Here is a 21,885-nt window from a genome sequence, read left to right as displayed (position 1 = left end):
ATTGTGGGAACTCGTTGCCAAAAAATATCCGAAAGATTACACCGACGAAGATTACCAGACTTACCGGGAAATTTTAATCATGACGGATGCCATGTACCAAAACAATGATGCCACACAGAATAGGGTGAAATCGAGCAGCGGTGAGAAGTACAGGAATCTCATCAAACCAATATGGAACGATATCAAAAGTGGAAGCGGTGTCAAGCGCTACAACACGTTACCGAAAGAATTCGTTTGGGTGGACGACGTGAGAAAACTCATTGACAGATTGTTAGTGATAGCCGGTGAAGAGAATGCAGGCAATCGTAATTTCTACAACGAGAAGGTGGGCATCGTGGAAATGATCAGCACCAAACTTTCAAACTTCATTGTGAACGACGACAAAGGTATAGGGTACCTCATTAAAATTATCAACACGCTGCCTCCAAGATTCTGGAATGTGGCCGAAGGAAAAGGTCTCGTGAATGACATCATCAACAAGTTACCTTTCGAAATGCATTTGCCAGGTTACCAGTACTACGGCCCCGGTACCAAACTCGAGAAAAGATTGGAAAGAGGAGACAAAGAGGTAAATTCGTTGGACGCTGCACGCAAGGACCACGACCTTGCATACAACACGCACACCAATTTAGATGCACGTCACGAAACAGACAGAAAATTGGGACATGCAGCTTTCGGGAGACTCGTCAGCAGAGACGCATCCTTGGGTGAAAGGGTTGCAGCATTGTTGACTACCGTCGCCGTGCACGCAAAACAAAAATTTGGGTGGGGTGTATAAATAACATGCAGTAAAAAAAATATGGCGCAGTCTTGTACAGTGTCTCTCAAAAGTTTTAGGACAATGACATTTTAAACTAGGCAACCCAATTTACACAAGGCCTTGGTGGGTTGCGTGTAGAGCTAGGCTCAATTTCAGGGTTGCCACATGCACAATATATATTTATAAAATACGCGAAAGAAATAAAAACAAGTATTACTGTATAAAAGTATTAAAAATATCACTATTATATCGCATGTGACAATATTCCTTCTCAAAGAAAAAAAATAGGTTTTCTAGTATTTCATCGCTGATGAGTCTACAGAAAGGAAAAGAGGTGAGTGAAAACGAGAGATGACAAAGGACAGGAGAAAGAGAAAGCGAAAGGAGAAGACGAAAAGTAGAGGAGAGAAGAAAGGGAGGATAGACGAGGAGAGGAGATGTAGTGAGGAGAATGGAAAAAGATTCTAGGTGAGATGAGCAAAGAAGAAAAAAGAGAAGAAAAACGAGATGAGAGAAGAGGAGACGAGAAGAGGGGAGTGGAGAGTAGAGAAAAGGAGAGAAAAAGAGAAGAACGAAAAGAGGAGGAGAAAAGTGCAGTCGAATCGGAAATCTAAGACAGGAGAGGAGATACGAGGAGTGGAGATGAGTGGTATGGAGATAAGATGCGAGGAAAGTAGGGAAGGCGATATGAGATAAAAGCAGAGCAGAAGGAGGGGAGAGAAGAAGGATAAGGAGAAGAGAAGAACAGAAGGGACTGAAGAGAAGAGGTAGTTGCAGAAAATATAGTCTCAGCGTCAAGAATTGATGCATTGGTCAAATTGTCCACATGAAACATTCAATATCATTTTGAAATGTATTAGATCGGTGCGAAATGCCTTTCGGCTTAGTTCAGAGCAAGATAAAATCTTCCATGTAAGATCTTTGATTTTACCTGCGATTATACCACTAAAAGCATGAATGTAATTTTAATATGAATTATCCAATTTTTGTCCACTTCTCGGTTCGTTGAAATGGAGATTTTGTAATTTAATATGTCCCCTCCCCCATCGTTAATTCCAAACTGAATTATTCCGTTTCACACGGCGTAGACAATGAACACAATGGGATAGGTCTAAAACTTTCGAAAATTTTCTGACACCGGAAGGGTTTGAACCTACGACCATCAGATTAACAGTCCAGAACGGTAAACACTAGCCTACAACCTTTTGCTCCTGAAAGTAAGTAGAAGGAGCTGACCAATATGAAATGTGGATGCAACTCTCCTCCTACATGTAATGTGCAAACAATACTTGTTTGTAACAAAGAAAACGAAGATAGTACGACTCGGCGAAAACGTTTAATGGAGAATTGCACATGATGAGAACTTTTCATTCGATATTTGCGGATGTATCCTTGCATTGAACTCGAGTGGGAAAAGGGGTAAAATTAATATGTCCTGAATTGCACAAATATAAATAGTTATTTCATTAATATTTTTCAATGTCTTTGAAGCAGTACACAGTTATCGTTAGAGTATCATAATTCACGATCTTATACATGAAAATATCCCTTTGAACGTGTGTCAAATCATTTATTTGTTTATTTTTTTATAAATTCCATATGCAAAACAATGTAGCCACTATACACTGCTATTACAAATAATGTTACCATGCTCTTGTTTAATAGAAGGAAATTTAAAAAAAAGAAAAAGAGCACCTAGTATGGAGGATCGAACCTGGGACCGCAATCAATGCTTTCAAGAACTCTAACCAATACACTACGCCCTTTCTTTCCCTTGGAGCAACAGTTTTTAATTATTCTGTCGGGTCAATATGATAAACGTTATCCTGCAAAAATAAGTCCAATACTCTGATATAGCTCTGTACTTCTAGAATTACTCTATACACATGCATTTGAAATTTAACTCTGAATTTATTTCTTCGTTGTTAGTATATCTAAGCTTGTGAATATATTTTATTTGTAATTTTATAACGGTTACATGAACATCTACGAAATAGTTCCTTATAATAACGTCCGGTTGACCAAATTTCCGATATAAACAAATGGAATACAGATTGTCTTCGAGCTTACATTGTTAAAAAGGAGCGGATACACCTATTACTATCCCAATACTTATTCAATAAGGTTTCTTGTTTGTCAGAAATTATCACTTAAACTATTGCATGTTGAGCTAGTGCCCACCTAGACGCCTCTGATGAAATCTATCATTCTTCAGATTCTCTTTAAAATTCTACTCTGGTCACTTGTAACTTGCTGGGTGCAGACACTGTGCATCGACGGACAGTGTTTTGCGATAAGAAGCGGCGTTGAATAACGTGAGTGAGTCACTTTGAACGCGAGCAAGCTACGCTACCAAGCTTGTTTGCCTTTGAAAACCAAGTCATATTTTTTCAACCGTTTCCGAACGCGATTGCTATTGCAGAAGCATATATTCTCTCAAAAGAGGAAGATTGATTGATTGATTGATTGATTTAGTTTATTTTACTTCGCGTTTTGTGCCTCTTGGCTAATTTGCGAAGATGGGGATGAGTGATGAAATGATGAAATTGATGAATGGACATTCACAAACAACCAAGCCCGACCGGGATTCGAACCCGGGACCCTTGGCGTCGCAGCGCGATGTGATAACCACTCGGAAAAAAGAGGAAGAAAGGAAATTAGACCAATGTTCTCCAGTCGTTTAACACCAAATATTATCTATTAAACGAAAAGTTCACGATTGTCAATAAACCTATCTGAGCGTAAGTTGGAATAATTTAATAGAAAGATTCTCCAAAATTTCTCTTCCACTGTCTACATCTGGCCAGTACCCAGGAGGGCATGGGGGCCATGCCCCCCTCGAACCCTGAAATATTTAAATGTTGATTTTAGAAATGTGTAAAAATTTCAATTTTGTTTTTACATAAATGAATCTGTTTCTTGCGCAAAAGTCTTCAGGCTGCAATATTGGATGGTTTTAGTTTTATAATGCAAGGCTAGCAGACGTCAGATTCACCGATTTAGTCAGGACAGTGCGTTACTTTCAATCCCTGGCAAGACTTTTTCGAACTGCAATCGTGATGCGATAATGTCTCTTTATTATTGTTTTTTTTCTTAACTCACAATTAGACATGTTATTTATTGTAATAATAATTCCTAGTACGCAAAATGTAATTTATAAATATATTATTTTCTAAACATAGAATTATCATGACTTTTCAATGGCGCTCGCACTACTATTTTGTAATATCTGTCTCTCTCTCTCTCTGTCTTATTTATATATATATATATATATATATATATATATATATATATATATATATATATATATATATATTTGGGTCTGGTCCCTCCCTTAAGGAAATCCTGCGTACGGGCCTGGTCTACGTCAATGACAGAAATGACAATATTTTTATTTATTTTTAACCCAATTAAAGGAATGTGAAAGAATTTAAAAGAAATAAGAAAGTGCAGAACGACTGTTGCTCTACTTTAAAAATTGTTGTTCTTCGAGGAAGAAAAATAAGAAGGATTTACTCCAGCACCTTAACACAGTGTCCCACGAGACTCTCTTGACTAATACTGTCAAATGTGAAGTGATTTTATGAATAAAATTTTCCGCCTGTTTACGTCTAACGTGGCGCAGATTTGGTAGTTCGCAAGCGGTGTAATTATTTCATGTTATCTTACGGAACAGCAAATACATTTCATAAGACTGTTCTGAACACGAGACTTGCGTCAGTAAACAAGCAATTCGTCTGTTGCAGTATCACAGGAAAAGAATATCGTCCTGCAATGTTCAAGCCTCTTGATATTTTCTATTAATAATGTATAAACCCCGGTCGAGAAGACCTACAACGGCTGCGGGTTCGATGGGCTGACCACCCGTCACCCCAATACTGGTCTAAGGTCTCCACGCCATAACAGGTGACGGAGGAACAGTGTGGGAGGGAGACTAGCAGTCGGTAGGTAAGCCCTGGCCCTTCAAGGGTTGTTGCGCATTTCACAACTACCAATATTCTCGTTTTCTTCATCACTTCGAAAATTATTTCTCGAAAATATGTGCTATACTACAAGAAAGCAATTCAAAAATGAAAGTAAAAGTTTAACTACATGTATATCCAACAACATTTACAACATTGGAGGGACAGAATACTTAAAAATTGTTGTTTCGCGCTACAACGCCAGGGGTTCTGGGTTCGAGTCCCGGGTAAGGCATGGGTATTTGTGTTCGTCCAGTTGATAAGAATCAAAGAAAAATGTAAGAATTGAAAAGTGTAAAAGTGATAAAAAGAGTGAATGGTGGGGGATACCTCCGTGTAGGGGGTATTTCCTTAAAAAAAAAATAGTGGTTAGAGTTCTCGATTGGGTTGCTAGCGGTCCCAGCTTCGATCCTCCATACCAGGTGCTCTTTTTCTTTTTTTTAAATCCCCTTCTATTAAACAAGAGCATGGTAACATTATTTGTAATAGCAGTGTATAGTGGCTACATTGTTTTGCATATGGAATTTATAAAAAAATAAACAAATAAATGATTTGACACACGTTCAAAGGGATATTTTCATGTATAAGATCGTGAATTATGATACTCTAACGATAACTGTGTACTGCTTCAAAGACATTGAAAAATATTAATGAAATAACTATTTATATTTGTGCAATTCAGGACATATTAATTTTACCCCTTTTCCCACTCGAGTTCAATGCAAGGATACATCCGCAAATATCGAATGAAAAGTTCTCATCATGTGCAATTCTCCATTAAATGTTTTCGCCGAGTCGTACTATCTTCGTTTTCTTTGTTACAAACAAGTATTGTTTGCACATTACATGTAGGAGGAGAGTTGCATCTACATTTCACATTGGTCAGCACCTTCTACTTACTTTCAGGAGCAATAGGTTGTAGGGTAGTGTTTACCGTTCTGGACTGTCAATCTGATGGTCGTAGGTTCAAACCCTTCCGGTGTCTTGCTCTGAACTAAGCCGAAAGGCATTTCGCACCGATCTAATACATTTCAAAATGATATTGAATGTTTCATGTGGACAATTTGACCAATGCATCAATTCTTGACGCTGAGACTATATTTTCTGCAACTACCTCTTCTCTTCAGTCCCTTCTGTTCTTCTCTTCTCCTTATCCTTCTTCTCTCCCCTCCTTCTGCTCTGCTTTTATCTCATATCGCCTTCCCTACTTTCCTCGCATCTTATCTCCATACCACTCATCTCCACTCCTCGTATCTCCTCTCCTGTCTTAGATTTCCGATTCCACTGCACTTTTCTCCTCCTCTTTTCGTTCTTCTCTTTTTCTCTCCTTTTCTCTACTCTCCACTCCCCTCTTCTCGTCTCCTCTTCTCTCATCTCGTTTTTCTTCTCTTTTTTCTTCTTTGCTCATCTCACCTAGAATCTTTTTCCATTCTCCTCACTACATCTCCTCTCCTCGTCTTTCCTCCCTTTCTTCTCTCCTCTACTTTTCGTCTTCTCCTTTCGCTTTCTCTTTCTCCTGTCCTTTGTTACCTCTCGTTTTCACTCACCTCTTTTCCTTTCTGTAGACTCATCAGCGATGAAATACTAGAAAACCTATTTTTTTCTTTGAGAAGGAATTTTGTCACATGCGATATAATAGTGATATTTTTAATACTTTTATACAGTAATACTTGTTTTTATTTCTTTCGCGTATTTTATAAATATATATTGTGCATGTGGCAACCCTGAAATTGAGCCTAGCTCTACACGCAACCCACCAAGGCCTTGTGTAAATTGGGTTGCCTAGTTTAAAATGTCATTGTCCTAAAACTTTTGAGAGACACTGTACAACATACAGTAAAAAGAAATATGTCGCAGTCTTGTATAACTGATATACCGTCCGAACTGCTATGTAAAATATTCAAACACACTTTAAACGGAGATTGTGAGGATGTTGAGAAACTTGTAATCATAGCAAGAACAACGCCGGAATTTCATATCCCATGTGAAGTGGTTTTCAAGGACCATCTTCGGGAGATAAGTGGCATGAGGTGCAGTGATCTCGACACTCTTCTTTCAGCTGCAGGGGAAAAGTTAAACGACAGGATGGACGAACTTCACGAGGCGAGGCAGGGGAGAAAACTATACACGGATGATTGGCGCAAGTCGAAACAGGAGATCGAAGATATCATCACACACATCATCGCGTTTTCCAAAGAACGAAATTTCTTCCTCTAACACACACTGTGAAAAAATCTTCAATACATAAATAACAAACACCGTGAAAGCAAAATCTTCGATATATAAATAACACCCTGAAAAAAAAATGAGTGAAAAAATGAGTGACGTTCAAGCATTAAAACAAATGCTAAATTTGTCAGTCGAGTATATAAAAATGCAGGAATTAGAAGTGGACAAACCTTACACGATAACTTTCGGTGAAATTGTTGCAACCCAGTATGGTCCCAAAGTACGTCTGTTGCTCAACGGACAATACAGCCTATTTTTACCAGATCGATACACTATCATGTTATCTGACCAGAAGCTATCTATTTTAATCAAGAACAAAAGTCGAATCGTGTACAAGGGGACAAAGGAACTTCTTGGTAAGAAAACAAAACACGTAATAGAATTTGTTTAACAGAAAAAATCTCAGAACCTATATAAATAACATACCGTGGAAAAAATCTACAATGAAGCCAAAGGGTGTCGTGTATCAGATACCATATTCGAATCTGAAAACGCTGGGTGCCCTGGATGGGTTACTCACCAAGAAACAATCTACAATGAAGCCAAAGGGTGTCGTGTATCAGATACCATATTCGAATCTGAAAACGCTGGGTGCCCTGGATGGGTTACTCACCAAGAAACAACGCGAGAAGATACGTTCTTGCTTGACGAAAGGACACGGAATGAAATTGCTGCTCAGCACTCCACAATTGAGAAGATGCAGCGTTCACGGAAACAGCAAAAAACAGGAGGTTTCATATTCAGCATTCCGGCAATTTTAGCGGATTTGGGGGCTGTAGGGAGTTTGGCAGGGGGTAGCGCCGCCATAGCGAAAACAGTGATCGACTCGAAAAAAAACAAGGCGGAATTGGAAGAACAGAAACGTCACAACCTGGCCATGGAGAAGAAGGGGAAATTCGTCGTGAGCAAGTTTAAAGAAAAGAAGAAGCACTCACCAACCACGACATTGAATCTTTAATCAAACCATTACAAATCAATCACTTCAGAGGAGTTTTCATGACAGACTCATTACCTTCAACCGTTGGAAATAGAGAATGTGGCGTAGTCAACTTGGACAGTGACCAAAATCCAGGCACGCATTGGATATGTTACCACTACGCAAATAATAAAGCATTTCTTTTCGATTCATTCGGAGGTGTTGCACCTACAAATTTAACCAATTATCTGAAAACGAACAACCTATACTACAACGACGAACGCATTCAAGATTTCGGAGACGTGAACTGTGGTCATCTCTGTCTCTCCATGCTCATGTTTCTCTCTAAAATAAATAACCCTACGATCGAAAATTTCCAGAATGCATTGTGGAACCTGAAACACAATGGGCGTGTTCCATCTCACGAGCGAGACTTCGGTCTTGAAACTCACTTTGAAAGACGACATCGTCTATCCTAAATCCATAGCTTTACGTTCATTCTACAGCATGTATCTCATACCTAACGTTACACAGCACAATAACAAAATTAACGTCGGAAGTGAAAATATCATCATCGCACCAGGTCAATACAATCTTTCTACTTTACAAGCTCAGTTACCTAGAGGCACATTCCTTTTTCAAAATTCCGTCACGCAGAGAGATGAAATTGTGTCCGCGACGGAGACGGTGGATCTGTGCACGATAGGAGAACTATTATGTTTCGAGAATAACACCAAACTCGAAGCTGGCATCAAGCACACAGGAGCAAACATTCCTAAATTTCTAGTCATCGAGACGTTAAACATTCACTGCAACGTGGCTGAAGGCATGATCACGAAATCTGAAGGGTTAGGAAGTCACAAGCAGACGGGAATCATCGCCACGTTCACACCCAGTTCCGAGTTCATGGAACCGATCATCTACACACCCTCCTCGCCGATTTATTTTCCAGTATGTCGCCCTCGCATAGTTCAGTTAGAGTTAGTGGTCACGAACGAGAAAGGAGACGTGGTGGATTTTGCAGGTGTCTTAACTATGGCCATCGTCGAGATGAACATATAATAAATAACCGTACATCATGGAACAGATCGCAAGTTACGAATTGCAATCTTTCCCTCCGAACCGTCGCACGTTCGCCAATCTCAACGAAGCGAACCGGGAAATCGAATATGACGTGGACCTAGGCGACGGGTTCGTTCATCCTCACAGAGCGGACCTTTACATTCAATTCGACGTGGTAAAAAAAGAAAGAGGAGACGCATTCCCAGCCGCAGCAAATTTAAAACTCTTGGACAACTTCGTGCCTTACCTGTTCTCGCAGGTCGAAGACAGGAAACACGGAACGGTCATCAACAGAATCGATTATCCAGGCATTACGTCAACGGCAGTGGGAACATTGGAATTATCGAAGACGGACGCAGCATACTGTCAGGCGTGGGATTCGAAGCGGGAACGAAAATATCGACGAAAAGTCACACGGTGCTCTTTCCCATGCGTCTGCTTCCGGGTTTCTTCTCGGACTACAAGGAGATCATGTGGAAAGGAGGACTGACAATCACCTTTCGCAGAGAGGCCAACGACAACAACGCACTGATGCGATACAGTAACTTGGGTCCGGACGGGATTACACCTTTACCAAACACTCTGCCGGAAGCAGCAAAATGCATCATCCGCAGCATGGAGCTGAGAATTCCGGTAGTGGAATACGAAACGAATTACGCTCTCAAGTACAAAGCAGAGATCTTGAAAAATCCACAGACATCGATTCACTTTTACGGTTACCAGTGCGTGCAGAAAATATCGTCAGAAAATCACCTGGATTTCGACGTCACGACGCAATTCAATAATATACAGTACGACATGCCACATTTCGTCGTAGTGCTCTTTCAGACCGGGAGGGACAACAATCAGGAAAAAGATTCCAGTAAATTTGACGACTGCAAGATCAAGAACGTTTATCTGAAGAACGGTAGGAACGAAGTATTCCGCGCGAGAATTACACCATCGACATGACAAAAGATGATTTTCTCAAACTATACTTAGCGTACTCTGGTTACAAGCGGGTGACCGAGGGAAACGTGGACATGTACTACACACCCAGCGAATTCAAAGCACGCAGACCCATGTTCGTCATCAACACAACAAAGAGGAAGCAGGTGGTGGTCAACGATCTCACGAGCATCAAGGTCGTGTGCGAGTTCCATGATGCTCTGCCCGAGGACACCGTGTGCAGCATCATCTTGATTGCAGAGAAGTACCTCATCTATGACGTGAAGAACGAAAGGGTGACGAAGCAGTTTTAACAGGTTGCACGACAGCACGAGATAAGAAGTTTTTGCACTATATCACAACAATTTTTGCACTATAGCTCAAGATAATCAGTTACTCCAGTTTTGCACTATAGCACGAGATAATCAGTTACACCACTTACCACTATAACATGAGGCAATGAGAATTTTTGCACTATAGCACGAAATAATGCTGCTGAACAACAAGCACACAATAGAAAAAAACATGCAACATATTCTCTATACATCTTCATCAAGAAAAAATAATAAACATATCTCACAAATAACACTAGAGTCGTTGCGTGCATTTACGGTAGGTTGTTCCATGGGAAAATAAAAAACTCTACAGAGGTGTGTGGTTATCTGACGGAACACAGCCATTAGATAACCACGGACACCCTGGCCAGATGTTTTGCTTGAAAGCACCCATTTTGGTTTACAGAAAATGAGAGGTTGTTACAAAGATCACCATATGGAAACCTAAATAAGAGGAAAACATTGGGTTTCCAAAGGTCACGAGGGAAGCAAAGCAAGTTTAGGTTAACAAAGCTCACAATATAGAAACATGGACGTGTTTAGAAAGTTACAACGGTGGAGCATGCGTACCTGAAAGTACGTTTTTGACACTCACTTTACAGAGCCTTTTCTCACTCTTTTAGTTCGTTACTGCAATAAAACATCCGCGAAAAGTAGAGAAATAGTGAGTTCATGCACTAAAATGACAGGTTTTTGAAGGGTCAAAGTTGGACTTTTTTTCAAATGAATATTTACTACCTACTCATGCCCGTAGTGGAGTACGAAACTAACTACGCTCTCAAGTACAAAGCAGACATTTTGAAGAATCCCCAACTACCTATCCAATTTTACGGTTACCAGTGCGTGCAGAAACCTGCTTCCGGCAACCATTTTGAATTTGCCGTGACCACACAGTTTAACAGCATCCGGTACGATATGCCAGAGTTTGTGGTCGTGCTCTTCCAGGCGGGGGAGGACAACAACCAAGAAAAAGATTCGAGTCAGTTCGACAACTGCAAGATCAAGAATATCTACCTCAAACATTGCAGGAACGAGATATTCCCGCGTGAGAACTACAACCTGAACATTGCAAACAACGACTACCTGAAACTGTACGAGGCATACACGGCTTACAAGAGACGGCAATGTGGACGTGTACTACAACCCCAATGAGTTCATAGCTTGCAGACCCATGTTCGTCATTAACACATCGAAGAGAAAGCAGGTGGTTGTTACCGATCGTACCAACATCAAAATTGTGTGCGAGTTCCATGACTCCTTGCCTGCCGAAACTCTATGCAGCGTTATTCTTATTGCAGAGGAAACTTTTGTGTATGATGTCAAGAATGAAAGAGTGACTGAACAGTTTTAGATACAAGAAAAAAAATTGGATAATTCTTTAAAAATTACACTGACCTTAGATCCAAACATTCTTCACACACACAAAAAAATATATATCACTATACTATAGAAATTTATGGCAATACTGAGTAGTGCCAACTTCTATTTGTAGGTTAGCTTCGCCTGTGAAATATCATATGGTGAAATTTTTTTCGAGTAAGTTGGCAACACTGCGAGCGCCCCCACTGTGGCCCCCTCCAAAAGTAGTGGTTGCATTGAACCCATTGTAAAAAAAAGGCCACGACATACATCGTCAAAAGGGGGGCTCACACATCATTAAAAAATGCATCGTAGCCGTTTACGCTGACGACCCCCACCTACAAAAAAATCAAATACATCGTAGACGCTTACGTTGAGTGCCCCACCTACAAAAATAAGGTCCCAAAATAAGATTGAGGAAAAAATAGGGCTGGAACATCGCCAAATGCTATAAAATCAACAAAAAATACATCGTAGCTGTTTACGCTGAGGGCCCACCTACAAGGATAACATAGAGACAACCATTTACACTTTGTTGGTTATTTTAACCCGTAAGAGGCTGTAAAAAAGTGAATAGGTTAAGATATATCACGTAAGATCATGGCATACCTACAAAGAAGAGGCTCCAAAAATGAGATTGAGCAAAAAATAGGGCTAGAACATCGTCGAACGCAATAAAATCCAAAAAAAATTATCAAAATATGTCACAACTGAGGTTAAATACTAGCAATACCTACAAGGATTACTTAGAAACAACACGTTTCCACTATTTATCCTCTTCATAACTTGTTAATTTTGGGATTGGAGTTGAGAGAAGAGGTGGTTAGCAAGGCAGTAGGTCAGAAGTTAAACGACGCTCTGGTCGGCATAGTGGAGAAGCTAACAGAGGACTTCGCATATTCTATTCAGCTTAGTACTTCAGATAGACAGGTAATTATCCTAACACACAGCCATGATTCAGGTTCAACGGTTCACAAAACCCATCGACTGACCATTGTCTTTTCTGTAGTTTAGTTCTTTAGTGTGATTTTGTACCTTTCGCATTGCCAAGCGTTAACTCGTCATGCCAATGACGAGTGGTCTCATCAGTGGATGAATGATGAGTAACATACATCACCCATTTATTAATTGGTTAACATTCTAGGTACTCGTAAGATCCCACGAACTTTAAGGTTCGTTACGTGGTGGAGATTAGCGGGCCTTTTCATTTTTCTTTCAGAAATGAAAAGAAATTGTTAACCTATTTAGAATTCAACCCCACCTCAAATTTCGTTACGTGGTGGAGATTTGGGCTTCTCATCCATTTCCTCGGAAATGCGATGAGAAAATAGAATGTTATCTAGTAGAGGTTTCAACCATCAGTTTTAAATTCAAACCCACCCCAAAATTTTGCTCATTTGTTTAGTTTTTTTTATGTCCTTGACACTATTGATTTGGAAAATACATAGGCATTAAAGTTTTTTTTTTTACATTAATGGGGGAAGAAAAATTTACATATGCCATGATAGATGTCGAGCTTTCACCTTGCTGACGAACTCGATGAAACATTAGACAAGTTATTAGATATAGCACGAGGAACTACAAGTTTTAATTTAGATGTCAGCGGTCCAACTGCAAGTTCAACCCCCAAATTTAAACGTAGCCCAATATTAACTAGACGCCTTCAGCGACAGTTATTAGAACAACAGGAAAATGAAAAGCAATTAGAGCACCAAGGTCAGGATATTAGAGATTTAGGCCCAACACAATTTGCAACTATGGCTCAGTCTCAGTTTGTTCCCCCAACTATTCTAGAGGGTATCCCATTTCAGGGGATAGCCGGGGAACATGTTTCGAAATTTTTAGACAAAGTAGATAGCCTTGCCATTTTAAATGGTTGGAACAGCGCCAGAAAGCAGGAATTATTCCCAGCCCTTCTGGCCGGGCCAGCGTTACGATGGTATCAGACTTGGAAAGATGTTCCAGAAAATCAAGACAGGTCTTACGAGGATATACGGCAAAAATTTAAAGATGAATTTACAGGGTCCTTCGATCAATTCCAGATCGAGGAACAAATTCGATACAGGTTGCATAAGGAAACTGAGCCAGTTACAAATTATGTTCGGGACAAGCATCTACTTTTACTTAAGGCAGACCCCAAAATGAGCGTTCAACAGCAGATTAAACAGATTATATTATAACTGCAGGTGGATTACATGAAGGATATCCATCATAAAGAGTATGAATCAGTGCATGGGTTGCTGAAGGATTTAAAATCCTTTGAAAAGCTTCAGTTCCTGATGAGGCAGCGCAAGCTGAAAGAGCTGAGGTGCGAAGATCAAAGGAATAGTTTATTCCTTCCTTTGCACAGTGTCCCAACACTATCGCAACAGCAGCAGATTTTATTGCAGAATAACAATCTGGCTACTGCTGAGTCTGCACAATCGCGACCTACTTCAGAGATCGACGCAAGATTCAATGCCTTGCAAAAGGAGGTCGAGCAATTGAAATTAGCTAATAATCCTCCAAGTAACAAAGCTGAAGTCCAGGCTCAGGAAACTGGTTTGGAAGCAAGATTAGCGAGTCTTACTTTTAGACTGGATAGCATTCAGGATAAAAACAACACCCTGGCACCGACTCATCTTGTCAGAAACAATTTAGAGACCCATGTTATAGAGATCATTATCAGACAGGAAATAATTATAGAGGTTCCTACCGGGGTAACAATAATAGACGACCACAGTACAATAGGGGGTATAGGAATGCACGCCCTAATAATAACAAAAATTCAGATCGCAATAGGCGATATGGCAATACCCAACAATGGCGGGGACGTGGAAACTTCCGCGGACAGAACTCGCGGAGTTCCTCGTCTTCAGCTGGGCGAGGCCAGGAAGATAGAGAAGAGCAACGGGGAAGAGCACGCTGCTCTATTTGTAATTACCCTAATCACTCGGCAGCCACTTGTTTTCAGAACAAGGAGGCTTTAAACGAGCAGTGACTGCCCATAGAAGAGACGTATGCGCAGATTTTGTAGGAAAACAAATTTCAGTCTCTACTTTCCCCTATGAGGAATTAATTTACATTAACGCAGTGTTAGGGGGACAACGACAGAGGTTTCTTGTGGATTCCGGGAGCCAAGTATCAGTTACCAGTGATCGAGGTATTCCTTCAACCGCCTACCATTTTAAAATTCATACGGCCATAAGGGGAGTAGCAAAAGAACAAATTGAAATTAAAGAGATTGTCCTGTTAACATTTGCAATAAACGGTCGCAATTTTACCCATCCTTTTCGGATGGTTCCAAATTTTGAACATGGGACAATCTTGGGAAATGATTTCTTAAGAGCTCATGAAGCAAATTTGGATTTTGATCAAAATCGACTCACATTGAGGAGATTTGGTACTCCTCCGCTGAACCTGTTAAGGACGGAACACAGGAAAACCTTTGACGTATCCATAAAAGTTGCTAGTCTGATCAGGGATTGATATGTGCCAGAATTTGTAACTTCAAGACAAATTAGAATTAAACCTAGGTCTCATTTGTGTATTCCTGTCAAATTGACAAATTCTAGTAATCAGAATTTAACTTATTTAGAACCAGATTTACAGTTTCAAATGGACACAGGCTTAATGGTGCCTCGAGCCATTGTAAATCCGAAGTGATTTTTAATTTGGATTACAAACCCAAATTCTTACAAAATTAAAATTAGGAAAGGGGCACGCTTAGGTACCGCAGAGGCATGGCAAAATCCAGTACCAGCTTCACGTCATATTGCTGATGACGAAGGACCTAACGTTATGGTGACCAAGGAGACTGGCACCATGACAAAAACAGTGCACGATATTACTAAATTTGACATTAATCGCATTAGAACCCGATCAGAAATTGCAACTTAGACAATTATTAGAGAGGTATGTAGATGTGTTTTCTTGGTCCGAGCAGGACATTGGTTGTGCCACTAATTATACGCATCGTATAAATTTAAAGGACGATTCTGAATTTCACGTCCCAGCCTACCCTATACCTGTACACCTGCGTTCGGAAATTAATCAGTAAATTGACAACTTGCTAGAAGCAGGGGTCATCAGTCCTACAACATCACCCTACAATTCACCAGTTTTTCTTGTTAGGAAAATAGGAAACATTTCAGAAATATTGCATAATATGGCCGGTAAGAGCCGACCTAAAACAAGGATTCTTTCAGATTCCATTAGCAGAAGAATCGAAAAAATACACTGCCTTTACTATACCAGGCAGGGGGCAATTTGCCATGAATTTTACACCTATGGGACATGAGACATCTCCCGCGGCAATGACCCAATGTGTCTAGCTCGCTACAGCGGGTATGAATGCTAATAATTTTGCCTTTTATATTGATGACATGTTTGTATTTGCTAATACATTTAAGGATATGTTGGTGAATTTAGAAAAAATGTTCCAATGTTTACGATCTGCCGGATTGAAATTGGCTGTACCTAAATGTTCATTTGGATACTACGAGACAATTGTCTTAGGCCACAATGTGGGCAGATATGGGTACCGTATGAGCGATAGAATACTGTCATCCATTAAGAATTATAAAGTTCCCACCACCACAAAAAAGGTTAAAATGTGTCTAGGTCTTTGCAGCTACGTAAGGAAGTACGTCAAAAAATTTCTGACATTGCATCACCATTACAAGGTTAAATCCGTAAAGGCAAGAAATTTACATGGGGTCCTGAACAACAATCAGCATTTGAAAAATTAAAAGAAGCACTAATTACTGCACCTGTTTTGTTACCTTACGATCCAGGAAGGAACACCAAGGTTTTTACCGATGCTTCATCTCATGCGGTCAGTGGCGTATTGATGCAGCCCAATGCAGAAGGAGAGTACTTGCCATGTGCATACTGCAGTAGAACGTTGACGGACACTGAAAGAAGATTGAGTGTTATTGAGCAAGAACTAACAGCAATATTATATGCTCTCAAATAATTTATATTTTTCTTGTGGGGCGCCATTTTGATTTACACACGGACAATAAAGCAATTACGTATATTAGGACATCCCGTAATTTAAGCTCAAAGCTTCTTCGATGGAGTAACCTTTTGGAGGATTTTGCATTCACTCCTATCCATGTCAAAACTACGGAGAACATCGCCGATCCCCTCAGCAGAGAATGTGGAGAAAATGTAGAGAATGGCAACACTGAAGAGGACATTCCCGAACCCAGTACACTTACATTATTTGATGCAACCAGGGATGTCGCGGAACATCAGAGACAGGATTCCTTTTTTGGCCCAATTATTAAGATTTTGGAGGACCCAGACAGGGACGATAGAACACTACCTTTATCCATCCAGAGGCAGGTTTATCATCATGTGTTGGAAGATGGATTATTATATAGACAGGAGAAATTAGGAGCCACTACCAGGAAATTGTTATGCATTCCAATGACGTTACGTGATTCTGTGATTGAGACACTCCACGCTTCAACCATAGGAGGTTCTCATCTTGGATTTACCAAATGTTACAATGTTGCATTATCACGAATTTATTTTCTAAATATGAAATTATTTATTCAAAGGAAAATTAGGGAATGTATTACATGCCAGCAGAATAAACGCCAGCCAGGTCCACCTGTAGGAGAACTGTGTACTTTTCCCGCACAAAAGCCATTCCAGCGGATTTGCCTAGACTTTTCAGGTCCATATCCTCCTTCATCCAATCTTCGTCACCGATACATAATTGCCGCAACAGATTTTGGGACGCGGTATTTCATAGCCAAACAGGTTGCGGATTGTACGGCAAGTACAGCAGCTGAATTTGTGTCTGAGGAAATAGTGTTACGCTTTGGGACACCACATGACAATTTACACCGATCGTGGATCAGCATTCAAATCTTAAGCTTTTTCACTCTTTTAGTTCGTTACTGCAATAAAACAGCCGCGAAACGAAGAGAAATAGTGAGTTCGTGCACTAAAATGACAGGTTTTTGAAGGGTCAAAGTTGGACTTTTTTTCAAATGAATATTTACTACCTACTCATGCCCGTAGTGGAATACGAAACTAACTACGCTCTCAAGTACAAAGCAGACATTTTGAAGAATCCCCAACTACCTATCCAATTTTACGGTTACCAGTGCGTGCAGAAACCTGCTTCCGGCAACCATTTTGAATTTGCCGTGACCACACAGTTTAACAGCATCCGGTACGATATGCCAGAGTTTGTGGTCGTGCTCTTCCAGGCGGGGGAGGACAACAACCAAGAAAAAGATTCGAGTCAGTTCGACAACTGCAAGATCAAGAATATCTACCTCAAACATTGCAGGAACGAGATATTCCCGCGTGAGAACTACAACCTGAACATTGCAAACAACGACTACCTGAAACTGTACGAGGCATACACGGCTTACAAGAGACGGCAATGTGGACGTGTACTACAACCCCAATGAGTTCATAGCTTGCAGACCCATGTTCGTCATTAACACATCGAAGAGAAAGCAGGTGGTTGTTACCGATCGTACCAACATCAAAATTGTGTGCGAGTTCCATGACTCCTTGCCTGCCGAAACTCTATGCAGCGTTATTCTTATTGCAGAGGAAACTTTTGTGTATGATGTCAAGAATGAAAGAGTGACTGAACAGTTTTAGATACAAGAAAAAAAATTGGATAATTCTATAAAAATTACACTGACCTTAGATCCAAACATTCTTCACACGCACAAAAAAATATATATCACTATACTATAGAAATTTATGGCAATACTGAGTAGTACCAAAGTAGTGTATATTGGTTGTTTCTAAGTCGCACTTTGTAGGTATGCATTTGTAGCCTCTTTTTTTATCAATTGAATATAACTTTTTGACATATTTTAACAATTTTTGTCGCTATTTTAGCGTTTAGCGATGTTTTAGTAAAATTTCCCTTTTTTCCCACTCGCACTTGGTAGGTATGCATTTGTAGACTTTTTTTATCAATTGAATATCAGTTTTTGACTTATTTTGACAATTTTTTGTCGATGTTTTAGCGTTTAGCGATGTTTTAGTAAAATTTCCCTTTTTTCCCACTCGCATTTGTAGGTATACCACGATCTTACGTGATATAACTTAACCTATTTATTTTTTTTTCGTGCTAAACTACACGAGAGCCTCTACGTGCTTTGACCTACTTTAGAGTAGACACAAATAGAGAGTTCTGCAACATTAATTGAGGTTCACCAAAACCTCAAAAACTCACTTTCTCTCCACGTTCCGCGCCTCATTTATTGCGCTGACGATATTTCACAGCGAAGAAAACCGCACCAAAACCTCAAAAACTCACTTTCTCTCCACGTTCCGCCTCGAAGTGAGGCTCGGTGATGCTCTCCTTAATGGTTTTACGTAATATAACTTAACCTATCTTACATTTTTTTACGATCTTCAGTGATATAACTTAACCTATTATTTTTTTTATTTGCATATAGAACTAACTTACATTATATTTTATATAACCTTGTTGATTTTTTTTAGTATGGCAATTTTTTTTTTGGAATATTTTTTAAAACTGCTCCGTGACCCTCTCGTTCTTCACGTCGTGGATGAAGGACTTCTCTGCGACCAGGATGACGCTGCCTAGAGTATCGGCAGGCAGCGCGTCGTGGAACTCGCAGACGATCTTGATGTTGGTGCGATCGTTGACCACGACCTGCTTCCTTTTCGTGGTATTGATGACGAATATCGGCCTGTGGGTTTTGAATTCGCTGGGCGTGTAGTACATGTCGACGTTTCCCTCGGTCACGCGCTTGTAAGCGGTGTAAGCTTCGTAAAGTTTTAGATAATCATCTTTGGTCATGTCGAGGTTGTAATTCTCGCGCGGGAACACTTCGTTCCTGCCATTCTTGAGATAAACGTTCTTGATATTGCAGTCGTCGAATTCGCAAACAGATTTTTCCTAAGTCTTACCATTTCCAGGATAACCCCACTTCCGGTCGCCATTTTGGATTTCCGAGCATATGTTCTATTCATATTTTAATTACATATAGGTGTGCATGATGAATCACCAAACAGATTTTTCCTAAGTCTTACCGTTTCCAAGATAACCCCACTTCCGGTCGCCATTTTGGATTTCCGAGCATAGGTTCTATTCATACTTTTTCTCACATATAGGTGTACATGATGAATCACCAAACATATTTTTCCTAAGTCATGAATTGGAGGGTTCTATGACAACCTATATTAATTCTCGTAAGAGAACAGAAAAAACAAAAAAAACAATACTGTGGTCACTACAACAAATAGTCTTCTTCAACCCCAATCCATCAACCCAAAAATCATCATCCTAACTGGAACCATGTAACTATCTGCCATCTGTTAGAGGTTTTGTGAACTAAGTGGTGCTTTGTTTGTGTGTAAAAAAAATGCAATGCTTTTTGCACTTGGTTATCACACCTAACATGTTATTAATTGTTTTTTTAAAATTAATTACAACTGAAAACTAATAATTAATATTATCTAAAGTTACTAATTAATATTATACAAGTAATTGATATATTTTTTTTGTTCTTGTTGCTAGTGTTGGGTAATTATAGTTGTTGCAAAATATAGCTCTCGCGTATGACATTTTCTGAGTTTTGTTGGCTATATAAGAACAATTATACACGACCTCTCTTGGGTCTCCTCCGTAGCCGTGCGTGTTAAGGCGTTCACTCGTTCTTGTCATTGTTCGTTCTACGTGTGGCCTATAGGTTCGAACCCGGTCGTGGTCGAAGGTTTTTCAGCGTGTCTAGGAGTCTTTAACAGTGTGTATGTTTACTTCTCTGTGTTGAGTCTACGGATTCTGATCGGGGTTGTTTAATGTATATGTTGTTCTTGATATATATATATATGGTGTTCATGTATGTATCCAAAGCACATTGGAAACAATATTCGATCATTAGCTGCGTTCAACCACTGCTGCGGTGGAGTGACCACCCCCTGTCCCCGGGGGTCCCCCCCTGTCCCTGGACCCCTGTCCCCGGGGTCCTATTCCTGTCCCTGGGCTCGTGTTCCCGGGAGTCTCTTTCCCCTTGTCCCTGGACCCCTGTCCCCGGACCCCTGTCCCCGGGGTCCTATCCCTGTCCCCGGGCTCGTGTTCCCGGTTAAGTTAGGTTAAGTTAGGTTAAGTTGTCTAATGTCTATGTCTATGTGTAATGTCTATGTCTATATGTAATGTCTATGTCCATGTCTCTGTCTTTGTAGGTTTTTTTTTGTCCTAAGATTTTTTTTAACGCAGGACTTGGAAAAAATTTTCGATTGATGAAAAAAATGGTTCCATGACGACCTATGTTTATTTTGGTATGGGTGGACATAGAACACCGAGACTCGACCGACGCACTAAACCCGACCTCTCTACGACTATTCGTTCAAAAGTTACGAGTGATCAAAGTTTTTGGGAGGGGGTGGGCTAACTTCTTACCCCTTGGCCCCAGGACCACCAAAACTTGGTATACGTATTCTACAACTCCAAAACTCCGTATGGGGGTGTTTTTCGATATATTTTTTCGATAACTCTTACCATTTTCGAGATATTTGCAATTTAAGATTTTTTTAACGCTGGACTTAGAAAATTTTCGGTACATTTTTTTTGTTCCATGACGACCTATGTTTATTTTGGTATGGGAGGACAGAGGACACCGAGACTCGACCGACACACTAAACCCAACCTCTCTACGCGTACTCTACGTCACCAAAAAAGGTTAAAGGTTCCAAATAACAATAGTTATAGTTTCCCCAATCTAGTAAAGTGGATTGGTTGAAATCTCCAAGGCGTATTTTGCATTTTTTTTTCAAATATGAACACGTTAAAACTGAACTGTCTCGGATTTTTGAGTTTTGTATTCCCCCTGAGAAAATTCTATATAAAATAACATACCTGAAAATTATATTCACAGTAGATTGATTTTTTTGAGTTTTGTAATCACCTCAAGAAATTCTATATAAAATAACATACCTGAAAATTGTATTCACAGTAGATTGAATTCTTGAGTTTTTGTATTCGCACACAAGAAATTCTATATAAATAACATACCTGAAATTCTATTTACAGTTGATTGAATTTTTGAGTTTTGTAATCACTCCAAGAAATTTTATATAAAATAACATACCTGAAAATTGTATCGCTATATACTAGACTTTTTGATTTCTGTGATTTTGGAGAAAGCAATGGCATCCACCACCAGTTTCAATCGTAAAAATGATAAAACTGAATGTGTTACTTGTGGGAAGCTAATCTCAAGGAACAATTTATCGGTACACAGGGCAAGATGCAGCGAAACAGGTTCGAGAATTAATCGTTCGTTACCTTCTAAGCCTTGTGCTCGATGCGGAAAGATGATCACCATTACACATTTAAGT

Source organism: Lepisma saccharinum, chromosome 17, assembly GCF_977018435.1.
Source record: "Lepisma saccharinum chromosome 17, izLepSacc3.1, whole genome shotgun sequence".
NCBI lineage: Eukaryota > Metazoa > Arthropoda > Insecta > Zygentoma > Lepismatidae > Lepisma > Lepisma saccharinum.
The sequence above is the reverse complement of the archived record's forward strand: the minus strand, read 5'-3'. Positions refer to the sequence as shown.